The 22667-nt window shown below is 37.6% G+C and overlaps 1 protein-coding gene across 7 annotated transcripts in view; it reads left to right on the plus strand.

Annotated features, from left to right (window-relative positions):
- Positions 1 to 22667, plus strand: part of FRS2 (fibroblast growth factor receptor substrate 2) — a 110391-nt gene that overhangs the window by 65995 nt on the left and 21729 nt on the right. The window contains exon 4 of one of the 7 annotated variants that reach the window (XM_008003985.3): positions 1665 to 1732. The exons of 4 other annotated variants lie outside the window; for them this stretch is intronic. The gene's annotated coding sequence lies outside the window, so the exon portion shown is untranslated. Of the gene's footprint in view, positions 1 to 1664; positions 1733 to 9452; positions 10204 to 13158; positions 13321 to 22667 lie in introns of those variants that run through there. 2 more of the 7 variants (XM_073020943.1, XM_073020941.1) reach the window with 2 other exon arrangements.

Raw genomic sequence — 22667 nt, forward strand, 5'->3', positions numbered from 1 at the left:
GTAGCTGGGATTACATACACGCACCACCATGCCTGGCTAATTTCTGTTTTTTTAGTAGAGATAGGATTTCCCATGTTGACCAGGTCGGTCTTGAATTCCTGACCTTGAGTGATCACCCGCCTCAGCCTCCCAAAGTGCTGGGATTACAGGCGTGAGCCACCGCACCTGGCCAGTATTTTCATTCTTTAGTTTTTCCTGTATTTTCGTTGGAGTTTTGTAAATAGAATAAAATTGAGTTTTATTTTTGTTCTGAATGACAATCTTTATTTTTTAACTGGAGATTTTCAGTCAATTGTGTTACTGATAGATTTAGATTTTTTTTTTTTAAACTGTTTTTTTCTTTTTTTGAGACAAGATCTTGCTCTGTTGCGCAGGCTGGAGTGCAGTGGCACGATCATGGCTTACTCTAGCCTCTATCTGCTGCTGTCAACGATCCTCCCACCTCAGCCCCTCAGGTAGCTGGGATCACAGGCATGTGCCACTATGCTGGGCTGATTTTTTAATTTTTTAGAGATGGTATCCCACTATGTTTCCTAAGTTGGTCTTGAATTCCTGGACTCAAGCGTTCCTCCTGCCTCAGCCTCCCAGAGTGTTGGAATTACAGATGTAAGCCACCATGCCCAGCTCTGATTTACATATATTTCTGTCCCCTTCTGTGGTTTTTCTGTTTATCCAATTCTTCCTCTCATTCTTGCCAGTCTTTTGTATTGAGTTAGACATACATGTTTGTCTCATTCCATCTCCTCTCCATACCTTGCATGCATGTATATTTGTTTATAATTAATATATTATTTATTCTTTTAGTGGTTGCTCTGGCTATTTTAAGATGCTTTTCTTAGAAAAGTCCAAATTAGTATCTTTAATCTGTTCCTGAATAATGTAGTAACTTAGTACACTCTGGTTGTTTTCCTCCCAACCTGTAACATTGTTGTCTGTTATCTTAGTTTTGGCATATTCTTCTTATGCATACATACAGAATTTTAGACAAATTACTGTTTTAGGTAGTAAACCTTTGTTTAAATTTATTTACCTAATTACTGTTTTCTTGGCTCATTGTTCCTTTTTGGATCTGAGACCTTTCGTCTATGATAATTTTTTTTCTACCTGAAGTATGTTCTTTAGAATTTCTTTCGGTGAAGATCATTTGGTGAAAAAGACACTTTTTTCTTTGTCTAAAGATGTCTTTATTTCAACTTCATTCTTGAAAGGTAGTTTCTCTGTGTGTAGAATTCTGTTTTCTCATCATATTGAAGACATTATTCCAGTCCTTTGACTGCCAGTATTGCTGTTGAGAAGTCTTAATTGCCCTTCCTTTGTAAGTAATCACCCTTTTATTTGGCTGTCTTAAGCCTTTTTTTCCTTCCCATTTAGTGTTTTGCAGTTTTGTATAATGTATTGAGGCATTATTTTTTTCATTTCCTCATTTTATTTTTTGTAATCCCACTTGGGATTCTTTGGGAGTTCCTGGATCTGAGGATAATAATGTCTTTGAATAATTGTGGAAAATTCTTAACCATTATCTCTTTGAATAATGCCTCTTATTTTCTCCTTTTATAACTCTAATTAGACATATAGTCTATTTTTCATGTTACTTATGCCTTTTTGTCCTTTTTCATCTCCACAAACTCATTTAAGAGCTGGCTTATAGTTATAAATTCTTGCAGGAGATTTTCTTCTTTTTACCAGCATCAAGGTCAAGCAGGGAAGTTTACTTGCTGTCACCTTCTGCAAGGTAGGTTTGCTGCTCATTCATTTGTACTTTGTGGATTTGGGGATTTGCAACTGTATGCAAGGCAGTCTTGGACTATATAGTCTGTCTCCCGCAGTCTGCAGTTTTCTAAGCAGCATTATGAAATTACCCTAAAGTCAAGAGCCACCTTTCGTAGCTTTTTACATTTGTGCCAGATTAGGAAAACATTTAATAATAAAATTTTAAAAATATGTATATAAAGCATTGTAGATTCCAGCAGTAGAGTCAGTCTGGACATCTAACCTACCATGTTGCTAGAAATAGAATCCCTTGATCCATTTCAAATAACATACAACTTATGTAAGGTTTGTATGAGAAACATAATACAGAATTCTAATCAGCCGTCTCCCATTAACAAAAAAAGGCCCTGGCCTTAAGTTTGGTAAATTCATGCCTTTTTATATGTTTAAGCTAAAATAAAATGTTTAAGGTAAGGGGTGTGTGTGAGGGTGGTATGTGTGTTTTAATTTCCTGCATTATCCAACTAACTTCATGTCCATTTGAATTAAGATGGATTCTACTGAACTTCCTCTTTTATTCCTGATATTATACATTTGTCACCTTTTTCTCTTTGCAACAAAAATGACATGTGTTAAGTTTATATTTTTAAAAATTTAGGTTCCCTTATGTTATTCAGATGCATTATTTTCAAAACACATTCATAAAAAGTGATAATACCCTATCTATAATTGTATAATCTTTCAACTTCATGGTCTTAGTCTATTCTCCATGAGTTTATTTCTATATTTTGTTATGCAGATTCCCCACAAAATAACATAAAATTTAGTTACACAGAGGCCCTCCTAGATGCAATGACACCCAATAGCAAGAGCGCACCAAGAACCCAAATCTTGGTTTCTATTACTAGTTGATTATCCTTATCCTTATCCTAAATGCTTGGGATCAGATGTGTTTTGGATTTCAGGGTGTTTTGTTTTGTTTTGTTTTGATTTGAGACAGAGTCTCACTCTGTTGCCCAGGCTGGAGTGCAGTGGCATGATCTCAGCTCACTGCAACTTCTGCCTCAGCCTCCCAAGTAGCTGGGATCACAGGCACATACCACCATGCCTGGCTAATTTTTTGTATTTTTAGTAGTGATGGGGTTTTATCATGCTGGCCAGGCTGTTCTTGAACTCCTGGCTGTTCTTGAACTCCTGGCTGTTCTTGAACTCCAGGCTGTTCTTGGCCTCCCAAAGTGCTGGGATTACAAGCGTGAGCACCGTGCCTGCTTGGATTTCAGGGGTGTTTTTGGATTTCTAAGTATTTGCATATACATAATGAGATATCTTGGGGATGGGACTCAAGTCTAAACACAAAATTCATTTATGTTTCATATATGCCTTATACACATAGCCTGAAGGTGATTTATACAATATTTTAAATAATTTTGTGCACACATCATGTGAAGTCAGGTGTGAAATTTTCCACCTGTGGTGTCATCTTGGTGCTCAGAAATTCTCAGATTTTCCAATTAGGGATGCTGAATCTGTACCCTTCTCCTTTAAAAAGGACCAGGGTTCCTTGGAAAAATGGCTCGATCTAGGACTAGGGCAAGAAACAGACGTCTAAGATCCACTTTGGGAGGCTGAGGCGGGCAAATTACAAGGTCAGGAGTTCAAGACCAGCCTGGCCAACATGGTGGAACCCCATCTCTACTAAAAATACAAAAAATTAGCTGGGCAGGGTGGCGGGCACCTGTAATCCCAGCTACTTGGGAGGCTGAGGCAGGAGAGTCACTTGAACTCAGGAGGTGGAGGTTGCAGGGAGCCAAGATCGTGCCACTGCACTCCAGCCTGGGTGACAGTGTGAGACTGTGTCTCAAAAAATAATAAAAAGATAGACAAGATCAGCTTAGAACATCTTGTAGTGCCAAAAAAAAAAGTAAAGAAGGGCTTTAACAAAAAACCCACAAAATGGGACTAGGTCAAAGGGGGCATAGGAGTCACTTAAAAGAGCTCACAATGATCAAAGTTGGAATAATTTGAACAAGAAAATAAGTAAAGTATAAAGTAGTATTGGATTATAACCCAGAGTATAAAATGAATATCCATGGACTGATACTGATATGAATAAGTGATTGAATGAATGAATAAATAAATAAATAAATAAATAAATAAATAAATAAATGGAGAAGAGACAAATCTCCTGTACAGAAGAACTCCAAGTAATTTGTCAATACTCCACCTTCATCATGGTGAGACACAATTCCCTAATCCTTAAGTGTGGGCTGTGCATGCCTTCCTTCCAAGAAGTTCAGTACTTTTTCCAAGAAGTACAGAAGAGTTCAGGGAGAAGTAACTTCACAGCGGAGAAATCTGACAGCCAGGTAGGTTGTCAGGGGTAACATCAACAGTGATAAATCATGTTGATAATATGTTTCAAGGGCTATGTTGTGATAAAAAATGGCACTTTATCTCTGTGATCCTCCTCCCCAAATCCCATACTCCCAGTCTAATTATGAGAAAAGTGTCAAATTCCAAGAGAGGAGGGACATTCTCCAAAATATTTTACCAGTGCTCCTGAACATGGTCAGGATAATCAAAAACAAGAAAAATCTGAAAAACTGTTACTGCCAAGAGGATCCTTAAGAGACATGATGACTAAATGTAATGAAGTTTGTTTTTTTAAAAAACCACAAAACTGAGTCCCTCAAGTATTTTTTTAAACCTAGAAGTCACCTACTTTGCAACTTTTATTAGATTTTAGATCACATTCCACTCTTGAATGTGTATTTCCCCTGGAGCAACCCATGTTTTAAAAAATTTAGTAAAAGAGGATATCAGATAACCAGTTCTTACAAACAGGCCCAACATTTATTATGTTGCATTTGCTGCCATCTGAAGGCCTACTCACACAAACGGTAGAAAGTTGTGTTTATTAAAATCTTAACTTCTTTAATATTTCAAATTTTTAAACTTCAGGGTAACCAAAATTCTTATGAAAATTATACAAAATACCTTAGAATGTATAATTTAGCTGTTTTTGTTTTAAAGGAAGTGTGTGTATATGTGTGTATTTGGCCTACTCTGTAAAAATAAAGAATATAGCATTAATGTTATTAGGCCCAGTTAGTCTGTATTCTAGTATAGTTACTGGTACAAAAGTAACACTGGGCCAAGTGCAGTGGCTCACACCTGTAATCCTAGTACTTTAGGAAGCTGAGGGAGGTGGATCTCTGGAGTCCGGGAGTTTGAGACCAACCTGGGCAACATGACAAAACTCCTTCACTATTAAAAATACAAAAAGTAGTCCGGGGGTGGTGGCTCACACCTGTAATCCCAGCACTTTGGGAGGCCAAGGCGGGCGGATCACCTGAGGTCAGGAGTTCGAGACCAGCCTGACCAACATGGAGAAACTCCGTCTCTACTAAAAATACAAAATTAGCTGGGCATGGTGGCACATGCCAGTAATCCCAGTTACTCGGGAGGCTGAGGCAAGAGAATTGCTTGAACCTGGGAGGAGGAGGATGGGGTGAGCCGAGATCATGCCATTGCACTCCAACCTGGGCAACAAGAGTGAAACTCCGTCTCAAAAAAAATAAATAAAACATAAAACGTACAAAAATACAAAAATTAGCCAGGTGCAGTGGCATGTGTTTGTAGTCCCAGCTACTCAGGAGACTGAGGCAGGATGATCACTTAAGCCCTGGCGGTGGAGGTTGCAGTGAGCCAAGATTGTGCCACTGCACTCCAGCCTGGGCGACAGGGTGAGACCCTGTCTTAAAAAAAAAAAAAAAAAAAGTAACACTGTATTATTGTTAATTCAGGGGAAGTGGTTTTGATATAAATTTAGTAACTTTATATAAAAAGTCTTATGCTCTGATGTAATTCTAACACATTTTTTATAATTTAAAGAGATTGGTTTCAAATAAGTTATTTCTCCATTTTCAGAATTTTTCCTCACACACTCGAAAGATGATTTGATTATCTTTTTATTATTAAAGCAGGTGTTATCAGGGCCATATATTAGGAGCATTTATTGCCTCTAAAACCAGATATAGATGGCAGGGGAGTATGTTCTGAATATTTTTCTTTACTGACAGACATACTTAGTATAACAAACATATTAATTTGCAGCATTCTAATTAAAAAGTGAAAATGTGCATGCTGTCAGACCCAATCGTAAACAGGTTCAGCCTTATCAACTAGAGGAATTTAAAACCATACTTTATGATGCCTTTACCTTTGATTTATAGTTGGTTGTTCGTATCCAAGGTTCCACACCTGCAAATTCAATCAGCCACGGATTGAAATTATTTGAAATAGAAAACAGTATAAAAAATTACAAAATACAGCATAACAACTATTTAGATAGCATTTGTATTGTAAGTAATCTAGAGGTTATTAAAGTATATAGGAAAAAAGTATACAGAAAAAAGACTAGCTCTGAAATTCTTTATTTTTTCAAACAGATTTTTGAATGAATCAGGGTATGTAAAGAAAAAATATTTAAACTAATATTGTTTGTAGCTAAAACATTATTTCGTTGGTCTGTGATGTTCCAAACTTGTACTTTCAACCTTATGTAACCATATTTCTGTTTTCACTGAAATAACTAAGATCAAAGATGTTGTTGTTGGAATTGCATATGGCAGGTAGTTCAAATACATTCAAAGTAAATTCTGTTAGTATTAAGTACCTTTTAATGTTAGAAAATGAAAGAGCTAAAAAAAAAAAAAAAGAAAAAGAAAATGAAAGAGCTTAGGAAAAGTTGTAGGATGAGAAATCCAACATAAACAATTGTTTTACTCTTAGAGTATCTTCACCTTCACCTAGGCTCATCCCAAGACTGTAAAACGTCAAAGAGTGACCTAGCTTGGAGGAAATACTGTGGCTTGGATAATGACTCTTAGGCGGTTGACTTACCCAGATAGAGTCTTCAGGAGTTACATCTGCTATAATAACTATAATCCAAATGACAGTTTTTGAATCTATAGTACAAAAAGGAAACCATCTGGTGCTACCTCAGTCTTATGAGTATACTTGCTCACTTTGATAACAACATGGTAGCATTGCTTCTAAAACAAATTTTGTGATACTGTATCTTAAATTTCAAATTATTTTTCTTGAGATAGCTGTCAGTGTACAGACAAATCTAAGTGATAATTTTGAGCCCCATTTTTGCAAGTCATCTCAATAAGTAACTATTAAGTAACATATGTTAATAAGTAAAAATGTAAAAGCATTTGGTTGTAGTTTTATTGATATGTTTGTACATTGCAGAAATTCAGAAACAAATTTTATGAATAAGAATGTTGCTATTTTTAAACAATATCTGATATTATTCATTCAACTAAAACTTATTAAGCATTTAATATCTGTCTGGCACTCTTCAGGCATCGAGGATATTTCAGTGAACAAAACAAAATCTTTGCCACTATGGAGTTTACGTTTTGTGGCGGCAGTGGAGTGAAGATAGAGAATAAAAAAACAAGTCAATATGTCGTATGCCACTTGGTGGTAAGGCATTTTGAGAACAATGTAGTAGGGAAAGAGGAAAAGGTGTATCATCATAAGCTAGTGGGTAAGGGCTTATCTATTTCATGTGTAGAGTGCTCAGGAAAATTCTTTAATAAATTGATTTGTGAACAAAAACCTGAAGCAAGTGAAGGAGGAAACTATGCTGATATCTGGTAGAAGAGCATTCCAGGTACAAGGAACAGTAGTTGCAAAGGACCTGAGATAGGAACATACTTAGTGTATTCTAGAAACAGCAAGGAGGCCGTTGTGGCTGGAGCAGAGTATGGAGAGTGAAGAATTTTAAAGTACATGATCAGTAGTGGAACAGGAGAGGCAGAAAATGTTACTAAAAAATTTAGGATCTCATAGAGACCATTGAAAAGTCCTTAATTTTTATTCTCAGAGGAATAGGGGGAGCCATTGCAGGATTTTGTTAGGAAAACTTGTGAACCACGTTGAAGTGGACAAAAAAATGGCAAATGGGTGTTCTGTCTAGCTCAGCCATTGAGTTTATCTCTGTCTCATTTTGTGGGCAGGGCAGGGGCGGAGTAGGAAGGCTTCTTTTTTTTTAGAGTACTGGAACTTAACAGAAAACTTCTTAAAAATGCGATTGAATCATAAATACTGATGTTAAAATCCTCAACAAAATACTAGTGAAACCAAATTCAGCAGCATATCAGTGAGATTATATACCATGATCAAGTGGGACTTATTCCTGGAATGCGTAGATGGTTCAACATATGAAAATTGTTCAATGTAATGTATGCATTAAAAGTATGAATGGGAGAAAACCACATGATCGTGTCAATTGATGCAGAAAAAACATTTGACAAAATTCAGCATCCTTTCATGATTAAAAAAGAAAAACACTAAAATTAGAAATAAAAGGAGCCAGGTGTGGTGGCTCATGCCTGTAATTTTAGCACTTTGGGAGACTGAGGTGGGTGAGTCACTTCAGATCAGGAGTTTGATACCAGCCTGGCCAACATGGTGAAATCCCATCTCTACTAAAAATGTAAAAATTAGCTGGGCGTGGTGGTGTACACCTGTAATCCCAGTTACTCAGGAGGCTGAGGCAGGAGAATCACTTGAACCTAGGAGGAGGGGGTTGCAGTGAGCCGAGATCATGCCGCTGCACTCCAGCCTGACTCCATCTTGAAAATAAATAAATAAATAAATAAAAAATAAAAGGAAACTACTTCAACATAGTAAAAGCCATATATGAAAAATACAGTGAATGTCATATTCATTGGTGAAAGACTGAAAAGAGATTTTCCTCTGAGATCAGGAACAAGGCAAGGATTCCCACTTTCACCAATTCTATTAAATATTGTAATGTGTATTCTATCCAGAGCAATTAGGCAAGAAAAAGAAAAGCCATCTAAATTGGAAAGAAGTAAAGTAATCTCTGTTTACAGATGATACAATCTTATGTATAAAAAATCCTAAAGCGTTAGCAGTTTCATCTAACAATGAACAATACGAAAAGGAAATTAAGAAAACAATTTTGTTTACAATAGCATCAAAAAGAATAAAATACGAGTTAACCGAAGAAGTAAAAGATTTTTACAACAAAAACTATAAAACATTGCTAAAAGAAATTAAATAAATGAAAAACATCTGCTTTTCATGGATTGGAAGCCTTCATATTGTTAAGATATGAATACTAGAAATAATCTACAGAATCAGTGCAATTCCTATCAAAACTGCAATGATGATTTTTGCAAATTTAGAAAAGCCCATTCTACAATTCATATGGAATATCAAGGGATTGTCAATAGCTAAAACAATCTTGAAAAAGAAGAACAAAGCTGTTGATTCACACTTCCTGATTTCAAAACTTACTACAAAGCTACAGTAATCAAACAGCATGGTATTGGCATAAATTTAGGCAGACATATAGCCCAATGGAATAGAATAGAGAACCCAGAAATAGACTGGCGTGGTGGCTCACACCTGTAATCCCAGCAGTTTGGGAGGCCAAGGCGGGTGAATCTCGAGGTCAGGAGTTTGAGACCAGTCTGGCCAACATGGTGAAACCCTATCTCTACTAAAAATACAAAAAATTAGCTGGGCGTGGTGGTGGAGGCCTGTAATCCCAGCTATTTGGGAGGCTGAGCAGGAGAATTGCTTGAACCCGGGAGACGGAGGTTGTAGTGAGCCGAGATCGTGCCACTGCACTCCAGCCTGGGTGACAGTGCGAAACCGCGTCTCAAAAAAAAAAAAAAAAAACCAGAAATAAACACTTGCATATATGGGCAAATAATTTTTGACAAGGGTACCAAGACTATTCAGTGGGAAAGGGACAGTCTCTTCAACAAGTGATGCTGGAAAAACTGGATATCTACATACAAAATAATGGAGTTGGACCTTCATCTAGCACTATATACAAAAATTAACTTAAAATGAATCAAAAGTGTACAACTGTTGTAAGGAAATGTAGGGCAAATGCTTCATGACATTGAATTTGGCAGTGGTGTCTTGGATGTAACACCAAAGACAGAAACAATACAAGAAAAAACTTTTGAAACTCAAAACCAAAAACTAATTTAAAAATGGGCCAAGGACTTGAATAGACATTACACCAAAGAAGATATACAAAGGCCAGTAAGCATATGAAAAGGTGTTTAACGTCACCAATTATTAGAGAAATGCAAATCAGAAATACAGTGAGATACTACCCTCATACTCATTATATTACCCTCACACTACTCTTTTTTTTTTTTTTTTTTTGAGACGGAGTTTTGCTGTATTGCTCAGGCTGGAGCACAGTGGTATGATCTCAGCTTGCTGCAACTTCCGCCTCCCAGATTCAAGTGATTCTTACATCTCAGCCTCCCAAGTAGCTGGGACTATAGGTGTGCACCACCACACCTGGCTAAATTTTTGTATTTTTAGTAGAGACAGGGTTTTGCTGTGTTACCCAGGCTGGTCTTGAACTCCTGGCCTCAAGTGATCCACTCACCTTGGCCTCCCAAAGTGCTGGGATTACAGGTATGTGCCACCATGTCTGGTTAATTTTTGTATTTTTAGTAGAGATGGGGTTTTACCCTGTTGTCCAGGCTTGTCTCGAACTCCTGGCCTCAAGATTCGCCTACTTCAGCCTCCCAAAGTGCTGGGATTACAGGTGTGAGCCACTGCACCTGGCCACAGATGGCTACTATTTTTTTAGAAAATAGTAACAAATGTTGGTGAGGATGTGGAAAAATTGGAAACCTTATGCACTGTTGGTGAGAATATAAAATGGTGCAGTTTTGTGGTCCTCAAAAAATTAAAAACAGAATTACCATATGATGCAGCAATTCAACTTCTGAGTATATCCAAAAGAACCAAAGGCAGGGTCTTAAGGTATTTGTACACCCATATCTATTTGTACACAGTAGCCGAAAGGTGGAAGCAACCCAAGTGTTCATTGACGGATGAATGGGTAAGTAAAATGTGGTATATAGATGCAGTGGAATATCATTCAGCCTTAAAAAGGAAGGAAATTCTGTAATATGCTGCGTCATGGATGAACCTTGAAGACATTACGCTAAGTGAAATAAGCCAGTCACACAAAGACAAATGCTATGTGATTCTACTTATGTGAAGGAGGTAGTATAGTCAAAATTAGAGAGAAAGTAGAATGGTTGTTGTCAGGGGGTGGGAGGAGGAGGGAGTTACTGTTTAACAGCTGTGGAGTTTCAGTTTTACAAGATGAAAAGAAGCCTAGGCAACATAGTGAGACCTTGCCTCTACAAAACATTAAAAAGTTAACCACACATGGTGGGATGTGCCAGTCGTCCTAGCTAATTGAGAGGCTGAGAAAGGAGAATCCCTTGAGCACAGGATGTCAAGGCTGCAGTGAGCTATGGTCACATCACTGCCCTCCCGCCTAGTTGACAGAGTGAGACCCTGTCTCGAAAAGAAAAAAAGAGTTACAGAGATGGATGATGGATAGTTAAGATGGTAAATTTTATGTGTATTTTACCACAATAAAAAAGTAGAAAATGCAAGTAAATCTTATTCATGAAAATAAATATAAATTATCCCCAGTAGAATGCAGTTGATACTACCTGTGAATATACCTGTTTTGCATCTATTTGTAAATTTCTTTCAGAACTCCTTATTCCCTATGTATGTGTAGTTGTTGGAATGTTCCTCTGAACCAGTTGTAACGTCTTACTAATTCTATTATTAATGACTTAAATTATATCTTTGACATATGTTTGTTTTACTGTTTTTTGAGAGTTACGATTTTTACCATTTTCAGAAAAATATCCATTAATACTTTTTTTTTTTTTTTGAGTCGGGATCTTGTTTTCTCACCCAGGCTGGAGTACAATGGCACAGTCATGGCTTACTGCAGCCTCCGACTTCTGGGCTCAAGGGATCCTTCCATCTCAGCCTCCTAATAAGTAGCTAGGACTATAGGTGCATACCACCACATCTGGCTAAGGTTTTTTTTCATTTTTTTAGAGATGGGTTCTTGTGCTGTTGCCCAGGCTGGTCTTAAACTCCTGGTCTCAAGTGATCCACCCACCACAGCCTCCCAAGTTGCTGGAATTACAGGTGTAAGCCACTGCACCAAGCTCCTGTATTAATACTTTTTAACAGAATTAATCTGGTTGCTCTGGTGAGAAAAGACTAGAGCAGGACAATCAGAGGCAAAGACCAATTAGAAGGCAGTTGGGAAAAATTCATAAAGAAATATTGGTAACTTGGACCAGTGAAGAAATAGTGGAAATGTTAAGCAGTGGTTGAACTTGGATATATTTTGAAGATAGATCTGAAAGGATTGATGGATTGGATATGGGATGTGAGAGAGTAAGGTGTGAAGGGTGACTGCAAGATTTTTGGATATTAATCTTAATAAAATAAGTAATTCCTTCTTTCAAACATTTTTAGGTTGGTAATTTTTATTTTCAATTCTTAGGAGTTTAGTTGGTTTGACTAAGAAATGTAAAAGCTGGTGATCGTGGCTTTTTTCTCATAAGGTATCTTTTCCACTGATTATAGTGTAATATATAATTACTGTATTGAAAACATCAATAACAACTGCTTTAAGTCAGGGTTCTGGCAGGAACCCTGTAATGGAAAAGAATTTAATAAAGGGATTATTTACACATTATGGGCAGGTTAAGGGAAATCAGCACGTGATGTTAGCCAGGTTTGCTAGGAACACTGGGCTGCTAGGAACAGCTCTTAACACTCCTAGGTGTCTAAAAAGGGAAAGAGAGAGGTCAAGTGATTACCTGAGTCAGCAAGAGCTATCAGTATGTGAGAGAGCTGCCTAACAGGGGCCATTACTAGAAGAACCTCCGTAAGGAAGGGAACCACAGCCAATCTGGTCTGCTGGTGCCTCCATGCGGGTGAGGCTCCTAGGGCGCAGAGTAGAGTAGAGAAGGTTAGAGAGTTGCTTTGGAGGGTCAAATGGAAAATATACAGCATTGCAGATAACTTTTAAGCCCTACCTTAAAACAAACAAATACACGTATGTGCTTCAAGTTTAAAAATATAGCAAAGAGAGAAATGGAGAACATAATTATTTAGTGGTAGAAAATTATGAAAACTCAGTTGGGTAGATTTTAATGATATTAAACAGAATTAGTACAGCTAAAAATTAACCATAAAATTTGGTGAAGACTTTAGAGGTTTTATATCATATTAAATGTTTTACTTTAGACTTACAAAGTTAAAAATGCTTTTTATCTTTTTTATGTGTTTTACTTACAGTTAATTGAATATATTTTATAACTTCAGAAATAATTTAAGAAATATGCTTTATATTAAGTATTTTAAAGCTGTTTTGTTGTGTCTTTTTGTTCCCTTTAATGTAAAGTAGTTCAGATTTAGTTTAGTCCTTGAAATTTATTTCAATTGAAAGAAAACTCAAATCATCACGTCTTTGTTGTTGTTAATTTTGTGTATTTAATTCATTTTGTTTTTAGAGACAACATCACACTTGAGTTTTTAGAGAAAAATCATCACAACTTTGTTGTTGTTAATTTTGTGTATTTAATTCATTTTGTTTTTAGAGACAACATCATACTTCTTACAGTAATGGACTCGACTGAAACACTGTCCGCGATTGGTAACTCAGCATTTAAAGGGAACTCAGTTCTTTGTTGGGTAGATAGAACTTTGTTCCATTTGCATAGACTTCTGTCATTTGGTCTGTCTCCTATTTCAGGAGCAAATCAAGCCTATTATGCCATAAGATGGAAATTTGAAGACAGTTGTCTGTCTCTGTTCTGCTCTTCCATATTGCTAAATATTTTCTTCTCCACACTGGTTTCTACAGTCTTACCTTATTGATTTGACAATGTTCTTTCAATCCCATCTCACCTTGCCTCAGTCTTCCCCTAGGTTTCTGTGATGCCACACTCTTGGGGGTTTTCCTCTTGTTTCTTGGAGAATGAATGTCCAGTCTCCTTGTGGGCTTTTTTTCACTCTTTTTTTTTTTTCACAATTCCTTTAAATGTTGGTGTTTCTGAGCTGCTGCAGGTCTTACTTTTCTTCGCACGGGCAGTCTCATCTGTCCCTATGCTTGGATCTGTAAGCTGATGACTCCCAAATCTCTCTCCCATCTCCACACCTATATTTCTGTTTGTCTGCTGAGCATCTCTATTTAGATGTCTCACAGACATCAAAGTACACTCAAAACTGAGCTTATATGCTTTTCTAAACCTTGTGTCCTTCCTGTGTTCCCTGGCTCAATGTATGTACTGTCAACCTCAGCTGAAAATGTGAGTATTTTTCCTTGACTTCTGCTTTCCTTCCTAGTCTAACCAATCATCAGGTATTATTAAGGCTAACGCTTAAGTATCACTCTAATCCATCCTTTTTTTCCCCATCTTCATTGTTCAGTAACTTAATTCAGTCCTCATGGTTATTGCATGCAACAACCACTTCCGAACCTGCAAGAACCATATAAAGTGTAGGGAATGTTGGTAGGAAGTATTTTTAACTTAACCTGTGAGGAAATATAGATTCAGAGAGGTTAAGTAAGAACTCAGATCTCTCTAGTGTTCAAGTACATATTTTCACTAAGTCTAAAACGAAAGGCTTTGTTTTTAGCATTCTAAATTTCTCTAGAAGACATTATCTCCAATGTTGCCAACCTGGGCGATGGAGCAAGACCAGTCCCAAAACAAGCAAAACCACCAAAGCATTTCATTTTAAATTCTAATGTAGTGTTTAAAGTACATTGAGATAGCAGAGATATTGTATGCCATTTGTCAATTATATGAGAATTAAAACCTCACCTGAGCCATAGTGTACTTTCTATTTAGAAGGATGAATCATTTCTGGGAATTCCATTTTGTAATTTACGTGTGGAAAATTTAAAACTATAAGGCTTCAACATGAGTATTTTATGTACATAATTATAGGAAACCAATATTATTTGTAGCTAACTGTTGAATTAAGTTTGAAGACTTTTAAATTATTCAAAGTCTTTTTAAAAAGATTAAAGTACACAGCTTTTCAGCCAGTATTGGTGAAGAAACATTTTGAGAGTATGACGGAATAAGACATCTTCTTAGAAATTTCAGCTGTTTTTTGTTGAGATTTGTTTTCTTGACATTTGTCTTTTAAAAAAAAAAAAAGAAGAAAGAAATATTCTCAAAGTTGCTTTCAAATCCCAGCACTTTGGGAGGCCAAGGCAGGAGTATTGCGTGGGGCTAGGAGTTCTAGACCCCCTGGGCAACGTTGCTAGACCGTGTCTCTACAAAGCATTTTAAAAATTAGCTGCGTGTGGTGGTGCACACCTGTAATCCAAACTACTCTGGGAGGCTGAGGCGGGAGGATCACTTGAGTCCAAGAGGTTAAGGCTGCAGTGAGCTTTGATTGCCCCACTACACTCCAGCCTGGGCAATGGAGCAAGACCCTGTCCCTGTCTTAAAACAAACAAACAAGCAAAACTACCAAATTATATGTTATTGTAGTTGTTTTCAGAGGGATGAGCTCAAGTGTAATTATGAATGTGGCTCTTCAGAATTACCTTCACCATGGATGATTGGTACGTGTTTAAATTAAGACCCAGGTAAATCTGAAGGAAAGCAAACCATGAAACCTTTAGAGGAAGGGTGCATATTGTCTTTGTTAATGTGGTAGAGCAGAAAACTGAACATTCTAAATTTGACTTCTAGTAAAATTTTGATTAATTTATTCACCTTCATTTCCCCATTGAAAAATGGAGAAAATAGTTCCCAGCATTATGAGATTGTTTTTTAGATCAATATTTAGCAAGGGCTCAAAAGAACATCACATCAGTCTTGGATGCTCTGAAATCCTACCACTTGATTGTAACTATCTTTACCATCTGGGAAGGAGCAAAGAAAAGACAGTCCAAACAACTTTGCATTTCTGTTATTTGTAGTGTGTTGATAGTTCTTTCATTGACTGTATGACATATTTTATTGATCCTAAGAGATATTTCCCAATTTGATTCACTAAAATTTGAGTGTGTCTTACAATTAGTGGCATATTATAGTTAAATTGACTTTTTTTCTTTCTCAGTGGTATATAAAATATCAGTCTTAAAATCAGTCATGTCTCAGCTTTGATGAAAAACAGGATATATGTCTATTAATTTTCAAAGTAACAACAATAACAGTACAGTGGCCACCATACCTGAGGATCACTTTTTTGGTAGGTAACGTCTACTGTCTTAAACACAACCATGAACTGGAAAGTAAGAAACAAAGGCTTCTGATGCGTAAAATCACTGTTACAGAACTCATGAAGTAAAGGCCAGGTACTTTAACTTACAAGACCCCTTTGCTTCTGAGTGTAGTGTCTTACTTTGTACGTCGTTGAGTTAATCCTAGATACCTTATTATAGAGTCCACAAGGATTCAAAAGAGTAAACTGTGGGAGGCTGAGGTGGGCAGATCACCCGAGGTCAGGAGTTCGAGATCAGCCTGGACAACATGGTGAAATCCTGTCTCTACTAAAAATACAAAACTTAGCCGGGCATGGTGGCGCACACCTGTAATTCCAGCTACTTGGGAGGCTGAGGCAGGAGAATTGCTTGAACCCCAGAGGTGGAGGTTGCAGTGAGCCAAGATCGTGCCATTGCACTATCTTGCTCTCAAGATATCAGCCAGATATCTTGCACTATCTGCCTGGGCGGCAGAGCAAGACTCCATCTCAAAAAAAAAAAGAAAAAGGAATGCATATAAATGTTTATTAAGTGGTGGTTCTAGGACTTACTATACTTTCTGCTGAGAATGAGTGTCCCATAAACAAACAATTACAAATTATTTTAAAAAAGCAACACAAAACTCAGAACAGGCCACTTAGAGCGATTTTTTTTTTTTTTTGAGACGGAATCTCAGTCTCACTCTGTTGCCCAGGCTGGAGTGCAGTGGCACGATCTCAGCTCACTGCAACCTCTGCCTCCCAGGTACACAAGAGTCTTCTGCCTCAGCCTCCCGAGTAGCTGGGATTGCAGGCGCCCGCCACCACGCCCTGCTAATTTTTTGTACTTTCATTAGAGACAGGGTTTCACTGTGTTAGCCAGGATGGTCTTGAACTGCTCACCTCGTGATCCACCTGCCTCGGCCTCCCAAAGTTCTGGGATTATATGCGTGAACCACCGCGCCTGACCCACTTAGAGTTATTTTAGGAGCTTGCAACCTAACATATGTAAGTTATGCTGATTACAGCTTAGAAGAAATTTCTTATCAAAATGTAATCTGATTCCACTAGCACTTTCTTTAAGGGACAATATGATTGTACCTTTAAATTTTGATTGGAAAATATTTATTGTTGATTAAATTTTCCCTTATGGCTTAATGGAGTTACTAGAACATAGTTTTTCTTAAAAGTATCAGGAAAAAAAAAAAAAAGCTTGTGGGAGGCATCTGTTACTCATCTGAAATAGGATTTGATTCTGTAATTTTAGTGGTCTCTAGACCTGGATAATTCTACCCATGTTGCTAGGTGGCACCAGGGTGCCATTTTTAGGCCTTAGGGCTAAGGAATGGGCGTAGGTGGTAGGAAGATGTTAGAGAGGAAAGAAGTAGGGAAGAAAAACTTTGGGAACATATTGTGGTACTGAAGACTGTCTCTAGGAGTTCTCAGTGGGCAGTTGTGTACCAGGTGTCCAGCTGCATTATTTGTGTTTGAAGTAAACCCAGGTTGTGTATCTCCATGAATTCTTAGTATTGGGTGCTTTTCAAGACATTCATTCCCCTAAGATGTGAATTTTGAGCATAGCTTGTTGGCCTCAGGCACTTTAACCTGAGAGTAGATGTTAAGTTCTGCTTGTTGGCAGGTTTCCAACATTTACTAATTAGAGTTTCCCTACTTAAATGCTCCTGGCAGTTTCCCTTGGCCACTGTGTTTTCACAGTCTGCCCAAACGTGTTTTGTATGTAGTCTGCCTTTGGGCTCTGCTTAGACACTTACAGCTTTTGTTTCTGAAGAACTCTTCAGTAAGTATTGATTTGTATTTTCTTTAGTTAATAATTCATTGATTATAAAAGCAATTCACACACTAGAAAACATAAAAAGAAAAAATCCTTTTCGTTCTACCACCAAATGAATCAGTGTTAACATTTTAGGGTGTGTTCATCTAGTTTTTTTGTGTGTGGGTTTATGTATTTTATGTGGAGGTAGGGGAGAGAAAAATTGGTGTAAAATGTTATTTTTTAATAATGCAAATCCTTTCAAGTTTGCTACTGGATGTGAAGAGCAACTTTTAAAATAAAATTTTTTAGAATAATTTTAGAATGTTAAGTTGTAAAGATAGTTCCCATATGCCCTTCACCTAGCTTCCCCTAGTGTTAACATCTTATGTAACGGTGGCATATGTGTTAAAACTAAGAAATTAATACTAGTACAATACTATTAACTAAACTACAGACTATTTACATTTCTTCTGTTTTTCTACTAATGTTCTTTTTCTGTTCCAGGATCCAACCTAGGGATACATATTGCATCTAGTGGTTTGTTACTGTTTTGAGACAGGGTCTCACTCTGTCACCCAGGCTAGAGTGCAGTGGCGTGATCACAGCTCACTGCACTGTTGGCCTCCTGGGCTCAAGCGATCCTCCCACCTCAGCCTCCCGAGTAGCTGGGATTACAGGCATTTGCCACCATGCCCTGCTATTTTTTTTTTATTTTTTGTAGAGACAGGGTCTCACTAAATTGCCCAGGCTGATCTTGAATTCCCAGGCTCAGACAGTCCTCCCTACTTGGCCTCCTAAAGTGCTGGGATTATAGGTGTGAACCACATGCTCGGCCCAGCTTTATTTTTTTTAATAATAGTTTTTTACCTTTTTTCTTCTCTTTTTTTTTTTTTTTTTTTGAGACAGAGTCTTACTCTTGCTCTGTTGCCCAGACTGGAGTGCAGTGGCGTGAACTCAGCTCACTGCAACCTCTGCCTCCCAGGCTCAAACAATTCTCCTACCTCAGCCTCCCGAGTAGCTGGGATTACAGGCATGTGCCACCACCCCTGGCTAATTTTTATGTTTTTAGTAGAGATGGGGTTTCATCATGTTGACCAGGCTGGTCTCAAACTCCTAACCTGAGGTGATCTGCCTGCCTCGGCCTCCCAAAGTGCTGGATTACAGGCATGAGCCACTGCGCGCAGCCCTTTTTTCTTAATACTTAATTTTATATCATGAACATTTTGTCTTTGTCATTAAATAGTTTTTGAACAATATTTATTTTAAGAGCTCTATAAAAGTTAATCACAGGGATAGATGTGCTCTGATGCAAACTTTTCTGGTAAACTTTTTGTTGTTGGCATTTCGTGAGGGGCCATGTTACAAAACGTATATACAGTTGACCCTTTAACAACACAGGGTTTGAACCGTATGGCTCCACTTATAGGTGGATTTTGTCAACCAGAAAGTGTTTGTGGTATGCAAAATTTCCATATACAAAGGGCTGACTTTTCATATACACAGATTCCACAGGGACGACTGTGGCACTTGAGTGTGCACGTGTTTTGGTCCATACAGAGGCCCCGGAACCAATACCCAGATACACCAAGGGATGACTATACAGAACAAACATTTTTATTAGTGGGATACTTGAATCAGGTGTGTTAGATTATAACAATTACTTTGAATGCACTGCTCTAGAAGTAGAGAATAAATAGGCAAATTTAGTTTTCTTTGAGAGTACATTTATCAATATTTTAGGTTGATTTAAATGCAGAAACATTTAAATGAGCTATTTGTGAAACAGTTTGTTTTGGGGGGTTAGAGTTGCTTGGCATTTGGCATAGCTTCTTTTGATCAGTGTGTATGTGGCGGGTGGCGATGTACACATGGTATACACATTTCATGTACACATAATCAATATTAGACTTTAAAACAAAATTAGAGACGATGTCTTGCTATGTTGCACAGGCTGGTCTCAAAGTCCTGGCATCAAGCAGTCCTCCTGCCTCAGTCTTCCAAAGTGCTGGGATTGCAGGTGTAAGCCACCACACCTGGCCCATATTTAGACTTTTAATATGAGTCTAGTAACATCATATCCACCTGAGTTTGGAAGTACAGAGTTATAGTAAATTGTACTTATACATTTCTATATTCAGTTTTGAAAAATACCTTTTAATTTACCTTTTCTTTCTTTCTTTCTTTCTTTCTTTCTTTCTTTCTTTCTTTCTTTCTTTCTTTCTTTCTTTCTTTCTCTTTTCTTTCTTTTCTTTTTCTTTCTTTCTTTCTCTTTTCTCTTCTTTTCTTTTCCCTCCCTTCCTTCCTTCCTTCCTTCCTTCCTTCCTTCCTTCCTTCCTTCCTTCCTTCCTTCCTCCCTCCCTCCCTCCCTCCCTCCCTCCCTCCCTCCCTCTCTTTCTCTTGTCTTGTCTTGTCTTGTCTTGTCTTCTCTTTCTTTTTTTTTTTTTTGTCTCGCTCTGTTACCAAGCCTGGAGTGCAGTGGCATGATCTCAGCTCACTGCAGCCTCCACCTCCCAGGGTCAAGCGATTCACACGTCTCAGCCCTCTGAGTAGCTGGGACTACAGGCATGTACCATCGCACCTGGCTCATTTTTGTATGGAGACAGAGTTTAATTGTGTTGGTCAGACTGGTCTTGAACTTCTGACCTCAAGTGATCTGCCTGCCTTGACCAAAGTGCTGGGATTACAGGCATGAGCCTCCGTGACTAGCTTTTATTTACTTTTCTGTTATCCATCATTAGTGTTTATTTAGTTATAGGTTAAAGCTATTATATATAAAAAGTGAAGATGCCTAGGGATTTTCTTACATGTCTTTTAGTGTTTTATTGATGTTTATGGTTTGAATAATATTAGTTTGTGTATTTAACATGAAGCTTGAAATTAGAGTGACTTGCCTTTAAATTTTGTTGTTTTAAAAAATAAAGCCATAAAGCCAAATGCTTTTTAAGAACCGTTAGGTATACCATATTAAGGAAAATATTGTAAAATTCATACTTGTGGGTTTACCTCCTACGGTTGCTCAGTTTAGTAAAAACTTCATTGCCTATAACCATGAGTGTAATAGAAAAAACTGAATTGATTTTAAGTTACTCAGCGATTACATTAAGAACAACTTGGCATTTATTTGGGAAATAACAATTCCTTTGAATTTCACAGTATTTTTTAGTAAATGGATATTGGGTTAAAGATTTTGTATGATATGTGTTTTTCATAAGTTAAGTATTTATTATGCTAGAGTTCTGTCCCTGCTAAGGGATTACTGTTTATTAGTAAATTTGTAAACTAGAGATTTATTATGAAGGTTAAGTGACCCTTTATTAATTTGACACAGTTGTAAGATTAATACGTAGAAATTATCACTGAGCTAAAGAATAAAAAAACATGGAATTTTGATCTACAATGTTTACAGAAAACTGAATGCTCTAACTCTATGAGATCAAATCTATTCATTCAGATTTTCAGAGTTAATGATAATCGTTTTCTAGAGAGTGCCTCTACTTTCTTACTGCTGCCTTAAAAGCAGACACCTTTGCTTTCTATGGTGCGATCTGTGACTTTTTAGTGGAGAGAGCTATGGGATTGCTCATATAGAATGGTCATCCTTTTGATGTTGCTGGAGGATGGTATTTGATTTCCCTGTATGTTTTTATACTGCAGTATAAGGCACTAAGCTAAGAGTTTCTTTTTTTTTTTTTTTTTTTTTTTTTTTGAGACAGAGTCTCGCTCTGTCTAGGCTGGAGTGCAGTGGCCGTGTCTCAGCACTGCAAGCTCTGCCTCCTGGGTTCACGCCATTCTCCTGCCTCAGCCTCTCGAGTAGCTGGGACTACAGGCGCCCGCCACCACTCCCAGCTAGTTTTTTTGTATTTTTTAGTAGAGACGGGGTTTCACCGTGTTAGCCAGGATGGTCTCGATCTCCTGACCTCGTGATCCGCCCGTCTCAGCCTCCCAAAGTGCTGGGATTACAGGCTTGAGCCACTGCGCCCGGCCTAAACTTAGAGTTTCTTTGAGAGTTCTGAAGGTTGATTTGTGTGTGTGTGTGTGTGTGTGTGTGTGTGTGTGTGTGCGCGCGCTAGGATTGTTCCCCTTGGTACTGATTACCTTGTTAATTAGCTAAGACTGAGTGACTCATCTGCTGGGTTTGCACATATCTTGGAGCAGACATTATGGGCGCTCCAATTTAATTGTCTAAATTTCATCACCAGTGTCTCTTGCTATAGATATGTACCAAGATTAAGGATGACTCCAGGATTGAGTTATGACCAACACTACTAAAGGTGGAGATATAGTATTTTGTATCATCTTCCATTTTAGCTTTTTCTTTTTTAAAAAAAGCTAGTTTTTTAGCAAACTATTTTAGTAATACTTTCTTAGTATTTGCCAAATACCCACACAAAATTGTTTTATATATGTGTGTGTGTTGTTTTATATGTATACATACACACACAAACACGCATACGCATAAACAAATGAATCTCTCTATATATTCTTGGATTTCTGTTCCTAAAAAACAAAATACGTGATTAAAAGGGACTTTGAGATTCACTGTGAGATTTGGGGTTAAAGTGTGTGAGTTTTCGGGGTCTAGAAGGGAAGAGAGAATCTGAGGTTCAGGTCATTGTTCGGTGACACTGCAAGTCCAGTTGCTATCAGGGGAAATGTTTATAGATGGATGTTGTGCCTTGAAGGTTAGAATTTGGACATGACAGACAGTAAAACACTATTAATTTTATTCTTACTAATTTTAAGTTAAATTATTCTTGAATGTAATGTCAATTTTCTGCCCCCATGGGAAAGTATTCTGGTAGGACATTAGTGGTTTATGTAAGATTTTAAGGGGAAATGTGAATTATCCTCAGTAGTACAAACTGACCCTCGGTGAAATGGCCATGTGCCTTCTTTCCTACCTATCTCCTAATATTTTCCCATGCACACCCTACATTCCAATTCTAAGGAACTACCGGGTGCTCCTGGGAGGAGGCCCTGTTCTTTTAGGTTTGGGGGGGTTTTACATGTTTTCTTCTTGATCTGGATTGCCCCTGCCCTAGCTAACTCCCATCCATCT

This window comes from Chlorocebus sabaeus, chromosome 11 (genome assembly GCF_047675955.1).
Source record: "Chlorocebus sabaeus isolate Y175 chromosome 11, mChlSab1.0.hap1, whole genome shotgun sequence".
NCBI lineage: Eukaryota > Metazoa > Chordata > Mammalia > Primates > Cercopithecidae > Chlorocebus > Chlorocebus sabaeus.